The sequence below is a fragment of the Patella vulgata genome, chromosome 8 (genome assembly GCF_932274485.2).
Source record: "Patella vulgata chromosome 8, xgPatVulg1.2, whole genome shotgun sequence".
Classification (NCBI taxonomy): Eukaryota; Metazoa; Mollusca; class Gastropoda; family Patellidae; genus Patella; species Patella vulgata.
The window spans coordinates 30,437,272-30,450,679 of record NC_065886.2 but is presented as its reverse complement, the minus strand read 5'-3'; positions in this window follow the sequence as shown (position 1 = coordinate 30,450,679).

Here is a 13,408-nt window from a genome sequence, read left to right as displayed (position 1 = left end):
TTTGTTGTGTTTTAGTTAGCAGACTTTTAGATTAACCGGACTGGACTCGCAGTGTTCGTCCTATTTACAAATCGAAGCACATGAGAGAAATGGACTTTCGTGTCCACTTAACACTAGGTCAATTCGTAACTAACACAACACTAACTAGGTCATTTCGTAACTATCATATGGCAGTTTTGATTTCGATAATTTGTTTGGCATCAGGGGTCTTTAGAAAGTAAGGGGGTACCTGAGTATCCCGAGATAACCGACGGGGATAGGTAGGGGATCCCACGGCTTTTTATGTACAGGTCTGGGTCTATATATTTTGACTTGCATAGATTACGGGTTTTAGGATCTACAGCGCACTCCTTAGATCACTCGGCCACCAAACCCGCTGATCTACAGTCCGTTCGATAGACCACTCAGACCACTTGGCCACCAACCCGCTGAACTACAACTCACTCGATAGACTACTTGGCCACGAACCCACTGATCTACAGCGCGCTCGATAGTATAGGGAAAGTATAGTTGACAGATTCTGTACTGTCCATGGTTATGTGATTTTTTTCAAAATTGAAATTCGATAAAGTGTAGGTGGAAACGGCACTGTCCGGGCAAAATTCCCACGTAGCTCACTTCTTGGACATTCAACCTCATTTCGTTTTATTTAAAATCTATACATCAGACAAAAATAACCGCAGAAAGCTGTTAAAACACAATCCGCCGCTCCCTAAATTCAGTCTTAATCGACATTTGACCTTCATTGACTGTCCGACTCGCCAGCTTGACCTACAAGATCGTACAATAAAACTATATACCTCCCACTCACTGTGGGCGAACCACGTGAGGGCACCAAAGTAGGATCGTCGAGATCTTAAAGTAGCTAAGTCTCTAACTCAATATCATCCAAAGTCTTACACGTTGAAAACACAAATTAGAGTAAAAACGGAAACAACTGAATGTAAATCAGTTCATATACAATCAGATTACATTATGATATGCGTTGCGACCTATTTGGGTCAATTTCTAGGTCCAAAATATTAGCGATTTAGCTCCTTTAAAATGACTCGAAAGAGGCATTGAAATTATCTCGATACCCCACTGAGTCGATGAATGACGTTATAGACAATATAAAACATGATACTTGTAAAGGCATGTAAAAAGGTTGTTGAAGGTGTTGACGTATATATAGATATGTAGGTACATGTATATAATATTTATGTCATACTTAATACATAGATAAACAGCTTGACGTCCTGCAGTATTTGAATAAATAATAAACAAAAAAAAAATTGATTAAAATCTATGACGTCATGACATCTAACCATGAATAAACGACCTTGATCGAATGTTGGTTTGTGTATTATCGATGACGTCATGACCTCGCGTTGTTTTATATACATGAATATATATTTTTTAATAACTATTGTGTACATATGTAATACGATACCGGAATATGATCTGTATTGGTTAATATCCGAGTATTGTACGTGACGGAAGTTTACATATGTATCAGTTTTATATTTGATAAAAAGATTAGATTTAAATGCGTCAAAGATAAATGTATCGTGATGATTTTTAGTGCCCTTTGATCTTTATCCAAATCCTACCTGATGACGAATGTGGCACACGCCGTGGTGTCATTTAGATCGACTTTTGATCGAAACAGGCGATAACATTTAGTCATCGTACCATCAGAGAGAGAGAGAGAGAGAGAGAGAGAGATGGGGGGGGGAGGAGTGTGTGTGTGGGGGTGGGGGTGGGGGTCAATGAAGTCTAGTTACCGCTCAACACGAACTATGTCATTTCAGGATTAACTTTTCATAATTTGTTTGCATGTAGGTTTTGCTTTAGCAGTGGGTGCAAACCGGACGACCCGGAGATACACCACCAGGATGGACAGGTGGGCCCACTCCTTGTCACGTATAAGCTAGAGATAGGAACCGCGATGTTTCGACTAGCCACCAGGGTGAACCTTATATTAATATTGGGACTAACATAGGGAAATTTTACAATTCAATTATTCGCTTGAGCACAGGAATCTTTTGAGGTGTGAGAAACTATGGGGTGTTTTAGAGAGACAACTAGGTCATCTCAGGAGAGGGGGGGGGGAGACGGGGGATAATGAAGGGTGGGGTGGGAAGCGACCGACCAGAGTTATCTAGAGAGACAACTAGGTCATCTCAGGATTAACATATGATACATATTTAAAGTTATATAGAATCTTAACTAAACACATGAAGCTAGAAGGTACTTTCGGATCCACGGCGATGTTGGAGACAGATGGACCAGGCCATCCCGACAACAATTTCATAAATCACTTCGCTTTAAAAATCAGTATTACTTAAATCATTATTAATGAGGAGAGGGGGAGGTGATGTAGAAGGTCTACTATCGATGCAAAGTCATGTGTTCAGTTCCACGTGTATAAATGGCAAAACGTAGGAATTCAGCTTAATATCGTTGGTTTCTACGATTTCCTCACATTTCTAAAATTCCCGGCGAGAAAATGAATTATTGGCTTAAACTAGAGGAAATCCACGGGTTTAGGCAAGACGAACCAGTCTAGTCATACCAACACATCTGAGATCGAACCCATCACGGACCTTAAATTTTGAACCAGTCCGATAAATGGGATGATATATCGTGTGTTTTAGCAAGATAAATCACCCGATAATACTTCAAAGATACGTTTTTTGCCCCCCTTTTCCGAGATATGACGATTTTATCAATTGGGGATTACTAGATATAGTCAAATGTACTTTAAGTAGTTTTCGTTGGGAGGTTAGAATTGTCTACGATATTACCTAGGTCAAAGCGGACGTTAAACTTAACCTACTTCACACACACAAACTATGATATCTCATATATATTTGAATGAGAAAGGCGCAATGATCTCACAGACTATTTTGTGACGAATCGAATTGTGTTCTACGAGGGGGAGGGGGGTCGTTTGGCCTAATGGTTTAATGCGTGCACTTTAGCTCATAAGGAGTGTTGTCGATTTCCTACTTGTATGTGACAAGGAATAGGGTAACCTGTCCAACTTCGTGGGTTTTCTCCGGGTCACCGAAAGACCCTTAGGCGCAAGCGACTTATTGAAATACAATTGAGAGAAAGAGAGAGAGAGAAATGGAATTTAACGTCCACTCGACACAAACTAGGTCATTTCGGGACTAATATGGTTTTAATTTTATTTCAATAATTTGCTTGCGCGTAGGGGTCTTTAGCAGTGGGAGGAAACCGGAGAATCCGAAGAAAACCCACGAGGTTGGACAGGCGACCCTACTCCTTGTCACGTACAACTGGGGATTCGAAACCACGCCAGTTGACACAATGACAGGCTTTAAGACACAGCGCGCGCGTGCTAACCATTCGGCCATCCAACCCCATTTCTCCCTGTTCTATGTGAAAACACCTTACAGGAGCTATATCGATATTCCATACAATTTCCTTTAAATAGTTGATCTGTTTCCAAATTACACTTTCATTAATAAAGTTTATCTCTCAATATCAACTCTTGGAACTGACGTCTTCGGTAATATATTATTAATGTTGGTGAAAAAACGAGGGTAATTGGGTTTTGTTTTCAATTGTTCGCTTGTGCTTATAGGTCTTTGCGGAAATGGGATGAAATCGGAGGCTAGACAGGCGACATCATACCTTGTCATATGCAGGACTTGAATCAAAACCATCAACTTGACAAAAAGACAGACGTAATGATCTACTGCAGACCACTCGACCACCCCACCCCTCTGATATAATATGCAGTCTAGGTGTTTAGAGTATTTACACACGTGTGTGTCTGATAGAATAATAGAGATATAGGTATAACACATACACACACAAACACACACACATATAGCAATAAAAAGTCAAGGAGTGTTTAATTTGTATAGGCGCGGTCTTTAACCATATCCTTCAGATAACATTTCAACACAAGTGTTTGTATCTGTCTTCAAGTGATCGACAGTTGAATCAAGAGAAGATAATTGAACCGTTTAGGCCTAAATGGAGATTTGATTGAGCAAAGGTGATCTAACGTCACTTATATCCTCGTCATCGATACAACTGAAATAAAGGGACATTACACTTGTATAACAAAAGATTATTGTCTGAATATAGGACAGGAATGGAATGGGGGCTTCATGTCTTGTCAACGTGATGCTTCGCTCATTTTGAGACTAACACGCTCTTGAAAAATCGGATTTGAACCCGAGGTTTTCAGGTCGAGAGTTATGTGCCCTTATAGTCCCCATACCCCCCACACCTTTACATAGAAATTGTTCCAATAAGGAGTAAATGAGATAAATATGGGGTTTAGCGTCCTAATTGTCTGCATAGACGGGTATACACCGTGCAGTGCTATGCGGGAGATTTTGCCCGGACGGTGGCACTACGGTCCACCCTTATTTAAAATTCTAACTGTCAAGGGTTCCTTTACGTGCACGCCAATCTGTGGGATAAAGGGCCTGGCAATGACAGTGTCTAGTCGTTCGGATGGGACGTGATCACATTGGCGTGCATCTAAAAGAACCCTTGACAGTTGAAATTTGATATAAGACATGCCCGTCTTAGTTAACCCACTCGGCGCAGAAAAGTAGGACGCAAAAAACCCATTTCATTTCATTTCTTTAATGGAGTATATACATGCGTATTTTTTTTAAATGTCGTCTCGTTGATTTTCGAGTTTTTATTTCTATTCAAGGATTTATAATTCAACTGAGTTTTTATAACGACTTAGAAATAAACTGAGTTTTAAAAAAAAAACCGGATTCGGTCACACCTTGATCACGCATAACTTTAAGGTTCATCTAACACGTCAAAAGAATATTATGTACAACGCCAAAAGTTTCTTTCTGTACAGATTAAAAATATTATATTCGTAGGGTGGTGTTAATCATGACGTAGTAAAAAGTCGGCAATAATTACATTCCACGTCCACAACTGTTAAAAGGCGACATCTATGATATTAAAGTAAAACAACGCGGAGAATAAAAAAAGGGGCGTTTTCCGTGACGTTGTAAAAAGCGTTGTTTGTGACGTTATTTGTTTCTTTATAAAAGACATTGTTTGGGACGACGTTATGAAAAGGCTTATTTATGAAAATACGTTATTTGTTACGTTATAAAAGGGCGTTAAAAATGACGTTATAAAATTATGGCATTGAAGCAAGAAGTTTAAATGAACTGAAGACGGCATGAAGTCATTTTTACCATTATGACGATTGAAGCCAGTGACACCATTTTGGTTAACCCAAAACATTAAAATTAGTTGGTTGAATAGAGTAAATATAAAACTTATAAAGTTATAGAATTAAAAATATAATCTCAAACCGAGTAGCTTATATACAGCAGATTTTATAGATTTATGAATATACAAGTTATAATAAAACAAGTAATTTCTATTAAGTTATAGAATTAGAAATAGCATATTATTATACATACAACAGATTGTATAGATTTACGAAGAGTTCAATACACATAATATATTTCATATCTAATAAAATGAAATAAGGGTTATTCCATATGAACTGGACCAATGGCAGAAACATGCCCCCCCCCCCCCCACACACACACACATTCAAAAAAAAAAAAAAAATATATATATATATGTTGTAGTATATGACCATAAACTAACAAATCCGAAATTTTACCTCTGTCACAAAATCGCTGTGATATGGCCATTTGTATTTCGTGACTGAATATTTTGAAAAATACATGTATATATCCCATCGACTCAGAATCTTTTGTAATTGATAAATGACCAACTGACATTAACCATACCAATTTTGGAGGTTATGTATACAGTAGTGACTTTTCCAGAGGCTGTGGAAATCCTGAAAAAAATAATTTGCATAATTCATTTGTTCCATATTATGTTGCCTCCTGGTAGTACGAACCGTGTGAATCGCACATTGAGTTTGATGCTAAATTCGTGATCCACACTAAAAGTTGTCTTAGATTACAAAGTTAGGGAGTTCTACTAATATTAGAAATGCGTTTTTAAAGCACTCGAAAACCTGAAAAAAATTACTGAATTTATGATTGGTTTCAGCACCAATTGAGGCCAATTTTACTCAGTGGATACGAAGATGAATTTTAGCTATGTTTTCCAAATCCGGCGGTCCGAGGCCCAGTCCGCCCCTGCCAACACATAAGTAGTAACTGTACTTGTTGATCAAACAAAAAGTCTCTGATTTTGGCACAAATTTCTGGAGAAAACGACGGAGGCTCATATTTTGGGACATTCTTGAGCCATTTCCACCAGGCACAGTTAGTGCTAAATGATAAGGCCAGCTCAATTTTTCGCCAAGGTAAGGATGAGAAGGGTTCATAAAACAGATCCTACAGAAATACATGGGACCCACACCCGAGGAAATGGTTATACACACCGGACTCAACAACAGGGAGGAAGCTGGACCAAGGATACATGAGCTGATGCAAGATCTGCTCGCGGTTGCTACAGCAGTTTACCCAACAACCAAGCTCTTCACCACACAGATCCCCACTTCTTCCCGATTTCGATTAGCCTACCAAAACATTAACATCTACAACCAATTGATTCCCACTGTACCTTCACCAAACGCCACAATGCTACCAAACTTCAAGGGCAAAGTAGAATTGAAAGGAAATCCACTGGAGCCCAGACACGGAGAGGGAGATCATCAACTGCTGGATGGGGAATTCAAACTAGAATCAGGGAAAAGGAATGAGAAGCCGTCTTTAGGACAAACAGTTGTCAATTTGAGCGACACGACACAGACTTCTTAGGCCCCTAGAACTTAGCATACTTGACAAAGGTCTCAAGTTTATTCCAACTCCAACAATAACATCCATTGACCCCATTTTTCAGGCAACCGATCACTTTCAAAGAACAAACCCGGCAGAGGTAAAAAATTATTCACAGAAATATCTACCTGGAAACCACCGAACAATTCATGATCACCAGCACTTCTAAACACTTTCGACCAAATGAACACAGAAATATTATCCCTTCAACCACAATCACAAATATCAAATCTCAACCGGGCCGCAAATATAGCATAATAATGAAGAAAAGCGACAGAGGCTCATGATGTGTCATAATGAATCGCGCAGACTATATTATCTCAGAGGCAGAAAAACAATTAAGTAATCCTAAACATTACACTAAATTAGATCAACCCATCTTTAAGGACACCGCAACCTTAATAAAAACAACATCTAATATGAATTGTAAGACAATGAATACATAACAGCAAAACAATATGATTATCTATCTGGTAAATTTGATTGTCGACAACGAAATCTCTATACGCTATCAAAAATACATAAAAATCCAGAAACAGAATGGTGTATACCTAAAAAATTACCCAAGGGACGCCCACTAATAACAGAATCATACAACGCATCACAATATATAGACCCTTTCTTATTACCCCTAGTATGCCAACACGCATCCTACCTAAAATGCATCATGCAAGAGCTAAATCTGCCTATTGCAGGTCTTTCTTTAGGCCTGAAATGTTATCTAAACTATTAATTACACATAAATTAACCTATCCAGACCATAATCAACTCTAGATGGTATTGCTAGCCTGCGATCTTTAGTGGATTATGAGCCGATTTACTGCATAACTTTCCTTCACGATTTAACGATAAAATGGATAATCGAGACTAGCTGTTTATCGTACTGACTTTAGTAATGATGATCAAGGCTAGCCGGAAATTTCAACCGCTTAGTTCTCGGTTCATAGTGGATCCATTTGAATGAAATTTTCAGCAAATTGCCTTTACATTATCTAGTTTTTCACTATTATAGTGAGAACTGTCAACTCGTTATCGAATCTCCCATAATGTATCTTTAAAAACACCAACGATTTTATTCACAAAATCAAACAGTCAGAGAGTGCCTGAGCACACCATTTTAATATCCATCGACGTACAGAGCATGTACACGATCATCTATAATAACACAGCTATTGAAGCAGTTCGGAAAGCATTGGACGAAGAAATCCTCAAATTACTCCACATCTGTCTGAGGAGAATTGCTTCACATTCAACGACGAAGTATACCTCCAGTCTTCCGAAACTGCGATGGGAAAATGATTTGCCCCGAATTATGAAAATCTCTTCATGGCGGAGTGGGAAAGGGACGTTTTACCACTCTACCCATTAAAACAAGATTTCTATGGACGTTTTTTTAGATGACGTTTTCATAGTCTGGACGCGCACACTAGACGAATTTTGGACGTTTTTCAATCATTCTGAACAATCATCATCCATCTATCAAGTTAACCACCATTTTTAAAATTAGCAATACCAATAACACTGGCCAATGCTGTTCAAAAGCTCCTTTCACCCAAAACATACGTTCTCTGGCATCATAAAATCTCAGATTCTCTGTTTCCATAGGATATGTACTCAGAAGGCCGACTTTGAGTCAGCATGTACGCTGGTATTTAGCAAACTAAGAGAAAGGAGATACTCCAACCGCTATCTCCGACGTATAAAAAGCAATACTCTAGCTGAACTTGCCGCCAAAGAAACAAACAATATGCAATCAGCAGTTAAAACCAAAACTTGTGGTCAACCCAGATGCCAAACATGCAAATCATAAACATATCCGACCAGCTCCAAAACAAAACATCTGGAACACAATTCCCAATATTAGACCATCGTTCATGCAGCAATTAAAACATGTAATTTATCCAATTTCATGTAGTTTAAACATAATTTATCCAATTTCATGTAGACAATGCGACAGACCAATACGTAGGGGAGACCCAAAATGCACTTAGGGAAAGAATTAACGGCCACCTGCCAGACATAGTCACCAAAAAAGACAAATCGGTCTCAATTCACTTCAACCAACCACATCATGACATTTCTGATCTCATTGTCACGCCAATTGAAAGGATTAAGAGCGACTTTGAAACTCCAGAAGAACTTAAAACATTTAGCCTAACAAGAGAAAAATTCTGGATTGACAAATTGAAAACAATAGCCCACTAGGTCTGGATGTTCATACGGCCAGCGCAATAGCTCCCCTTGTAGTCCCATTTAGCACAACAGCAGCAGCAAGTGCGTCCAAAATCATCAGAAAACACTATATTGATCTCCAGGAAAATCACCCAAAAATCTTCACACACAAACCTATATTTACATATTCTAAAAATAAAAAAAATCTGAACAACATCTTAGTGCACAGTAGATTAGACTAAATAAGACCAGTCCTCGCCCTAACCCAAAACAAACAATATATCATACCCTAGCCCTAACCCTTAGTAAATAAAATCAACTAGATATAAGAATCCCTAGCCGTAACCCGGTGATAGTGGAACAAAAACATTTATTTTTTAGAAAGTCAAATTCTTAGTAGGAAACACATTAATTTATCCCCTTTCATTTTCAGAAACACAAATAACAGAATACCACAAGCACCACCTAAGGAAGACCATCAGCGCCTCCAACACCAAAAACAGCGAAAACAACTTTGTATATAAAATTAATGTATTATATGTATTTCTATAAAACTAGGAACTATCACGAACTAAATTTCCATCATCCTAGGTCAGTGCTTATGTGGAGATAAACCTCTACCCCAAATTCTTAAACCTAACCTACAATCTCGTCAACAATCACGTGCCCTAACCTTATTTACATCTCAACGACTTTGACAAAAATTGAGCTGGCCTTAACAAATAGATTTAGCCCAGCAGGAACGGATTAAGCGGGTTGCTGCCCAGACTGTAGCCAAGAGCCCCAATGTTAAAGTAGCCCCCCAAATTTGATTTGATTTATTACGTTGTGCTAAATAAATGTATCTATCAACCATACTGACATACAAATTGCATTTGTTTGTGTGTCGAACAATGATCAGAATATGCCCGTTTTTATGTGTTGAAATTTTAAGCCAAGGGACCAATGCAAGAAGCTTCGACTGATTTCCAATGATGTCTTACAGATTTGATTCCGCAGTCGGATTAATATTTCCATAATATTCTAAATGCTTGTTTTTTTTTTACTCGTATGTCGTTTAGTTCATGATTGCTGCTAACGGTGTCCATGTTCACATCTTCAGGTCTTTATCATAATCCCTCAACCATGTGTCAATGTATGGTATGTGTGTCATGACTCAGATATACGTCAAATCCATTCTAGCATGCGCCCCTCTCCTTACCCCTAATGTGCCCTACGTTTGGTCTGTCGGAGGCCCCAGGTTCATTAATTATTAGAGATAATGGATAATTTATGTGATGTTTCACCCATGAAAATTATAGCAATCCGTTTATTTAAGAAGAATATTACATTACATTTATTTCAATTAAAAACTGAGGGCGATTCTTGCGCTACACAAATCCTCTGCAAATTATTATATTGTGAAAGTTGAATCGTTAATACGAATACCAGTCCAAAAATGGTTCAATTCCACCAATCTATGCGGTACCCAATATAACAAGACAGTCGCCATCTTTTTTTGACGTGAACCAAATTGATGGGCCAGCTTTTAATCCGACTGAAACCAATCAGGGAATTTATCTAGCGCTGCAGAGAGGGGGGGGGGCAGATATGTTGGGGTGCTAATTGATTCCATGAATACAGCAAACCGAAGGTGCTCAAATATAGCCTTAAATATGGTTTTGCAAAATAAATTCAACCCAATGCGCATCTGAGCTCAGTCAGCTGCATTCACAGAAATTTACGTGTTGAAAAACTGATAAAGCAAATACATGAGGCACGGAAAAAAAATGGCGTCCATAAAGTAGAGTGACTACACTTAGAGTGGCGCCAGACGGAGTTTATTAGTGATTTTAAGTGTTTCATCCATTAGTCAAATTAAAATCCGAAAACTGTCGTTCAATGCAGATTTGCAAACATGTAATGGGTTTTCGAGCACCTTATTTTGTTGACTAGAAGGCAAAAGTTTTTTTATTCACAAGAAATATTACATTTCTTCTTTTTTTTTCACATTGTCCGTCTACCCGGAACAGCCCGGCATATGTCAAAATAATTAGGGAGGCGCTGTTTAGGGTTAACCAACATGACGTCGATGACTTCATCAAAATGACGTCATGCCGCCTCTTGCATTGAAGCAACAAAGACGTTATCTGTGACGTTATCTATGATATTCGCCATAGACAGCGTTAAAAAAAAAAAAATAAAAAATAACTAAAATGATGTTTACAGAGCTATACAATCTGAGACTATCACGTTAAAACACGTCATAAAATATCTCAATGGGAAAGAAAATAGATTCGGATTCAAAAGAAATTCCGGACTCAAAACAGTACAGGCCACTCAAAGAAATTCGAGTAACTATTTTATGTATGGAATATTGATGCTATAGCAAACGGCATTATCAAATTAAAAGAAATTCTGATAACAAAAAGCCTAACGATTTTCGATAAAGTAAATACCACTTAACCAAATGATATAATACAAGACATCGGTGTGTCGAAGATCTTTTACAATATTCCGATAACAAAGGGCCACTTAAAACAAATGATATAATACGTGATCTCCGTGTGTCGAAGATGTTTTACGATATTTGTGGTTCTCCCCCGATAGCGAACAATAAGAGTAACAATGTTATTATTATCGATGTTAAATACTGGAGTTAACAGGTGTTATTTAAACATACACCATAATAAACTAGTTTCAAAAGTCAGTTTATCCAACATCGATCTGTAATCGAACCGTGGCTACATAGTCAACATGTATGTCAATATTAAAGTGGTTCTGCTACGATCAGTTGAGGAGAGCGGAATAAGCTGAATGGATTTTAACGTCTGATTGAAACAAATTATGTTTTTTTTCGAGACTAACTCCTGAGTTTAAGATTAGGATCTTCTAAATTTTATTTTAGGTCCGGGAGTATAAATGAGAGCTAGAGTTTGAAATCCTTCTATATTTTAGTTTACATCCGGGAGTATAAATGCAAGTTTGGGGAACAACTGTTCGTATAGCAACAGCCAGACTGACGAACAACCAAATTCCACACGTCCCTTAGTATTTTTTATTTGAAATCTAACGGGATATCAGAAGATGAAATAAGATGGGTTTTAACGTTCTACTTTTCTACACAAACCGAGCTAAATGAAGACGGGCATATGTGCTAAGATGAAAATTTTACCCATACCACGGCGCTATGGCCTACACTTATTTCGGATTCGAAAAGTCAAGGGTTCTTTTACGTGCATACCTCGGGTTTAGCGATCCAACATCTTACTGACCGAGCCACCGCGGCTGACGATTTCTGAAAGTACCAGTAAAATACCAACCAATGCAGTAGTTTTGAAATATTGGCCAATTAATGATCATAATTATATTGAAGCTCAATTCTGTAAAGGAAAAAGATCTCTTAAAACTGTTCCCAATATGATTTATTGTACTTCAAACAAAAGCCAACTGAATTTCAAACTGTTTTCCAATAATGTCATTTATTGTTCTTCAAAGCAAATTGAAATTTTTATAGATAAGTGACCAAGGTTGAAAAAATGTTTTGGGTGACCGCCTTTAATGTTTGTTATTGATATATAATTACCTATTTATGTAAATATTGATATACGATGACCCATTACTTTTGTAATATATGATGACCTGTGACCTATATTAATATATTGATGTTATTTATAGAGGATTAGAATAACTGGCCATCTTATCATCAACATATTAAACTATGCTAACTAACGTCATCGTACTCTATATTAATTTAGAGGGTGGGAGCGAATGGTTTAACGCATGCGCTTTAAATCACAAGTTCCGTCATAGGTTTCGACAGGGAGTAAGTGGATGTCCAACCTCGTGTTTTTTCTTCGGGTCCTTCGGTTTCCTCCCACTACGCACATTATTGGCGTGTACACATTGGCGTGCACGTAAAAGATCCCTTGGCAGTTGGAATTCGATATAAGAGTAGGCCGTAGTGCCGCTGTCCGGGCAAAATTTCCCTCATAGCACACTGTATGGCGTATGCCCGTCTTCATTAGCCCAGGTTAGGAGCAGAACAGTAGGACGTTAAACTCCATTTCATTTCATTTCATTTCACTTGTCCAGAGGGTTCGAAAATATTTTAAAATCCAAGTCACAGTTGAAAAGGTTTACGTTAGGCTTTTCAAATCATTTAGTTGAATTTTTCCAATTTTTTAAATTAGGTGTGTTAAGATAAAATTTGTATCATTAATTAATTGGAATACTGTAAAATAGTACAATTTGTTGACCAGAATAAGGATTGGGGCATATTATTCAGTTACAACAAGAGTGGTATTGAGCCTTTAAGTAATTGTTTTTTACACATCTAACAAAAAAAATTATTATTATTTCAAGTTCAAATAATTTTCTCAACTCCAGACTGTTGTTTTCTTAAATTATAACTGAAATAAAAAGAACAAACCCAGAGTCAGCAAATTTACCTTATATTTAGACAAACCTTGCTTTTAGACTCT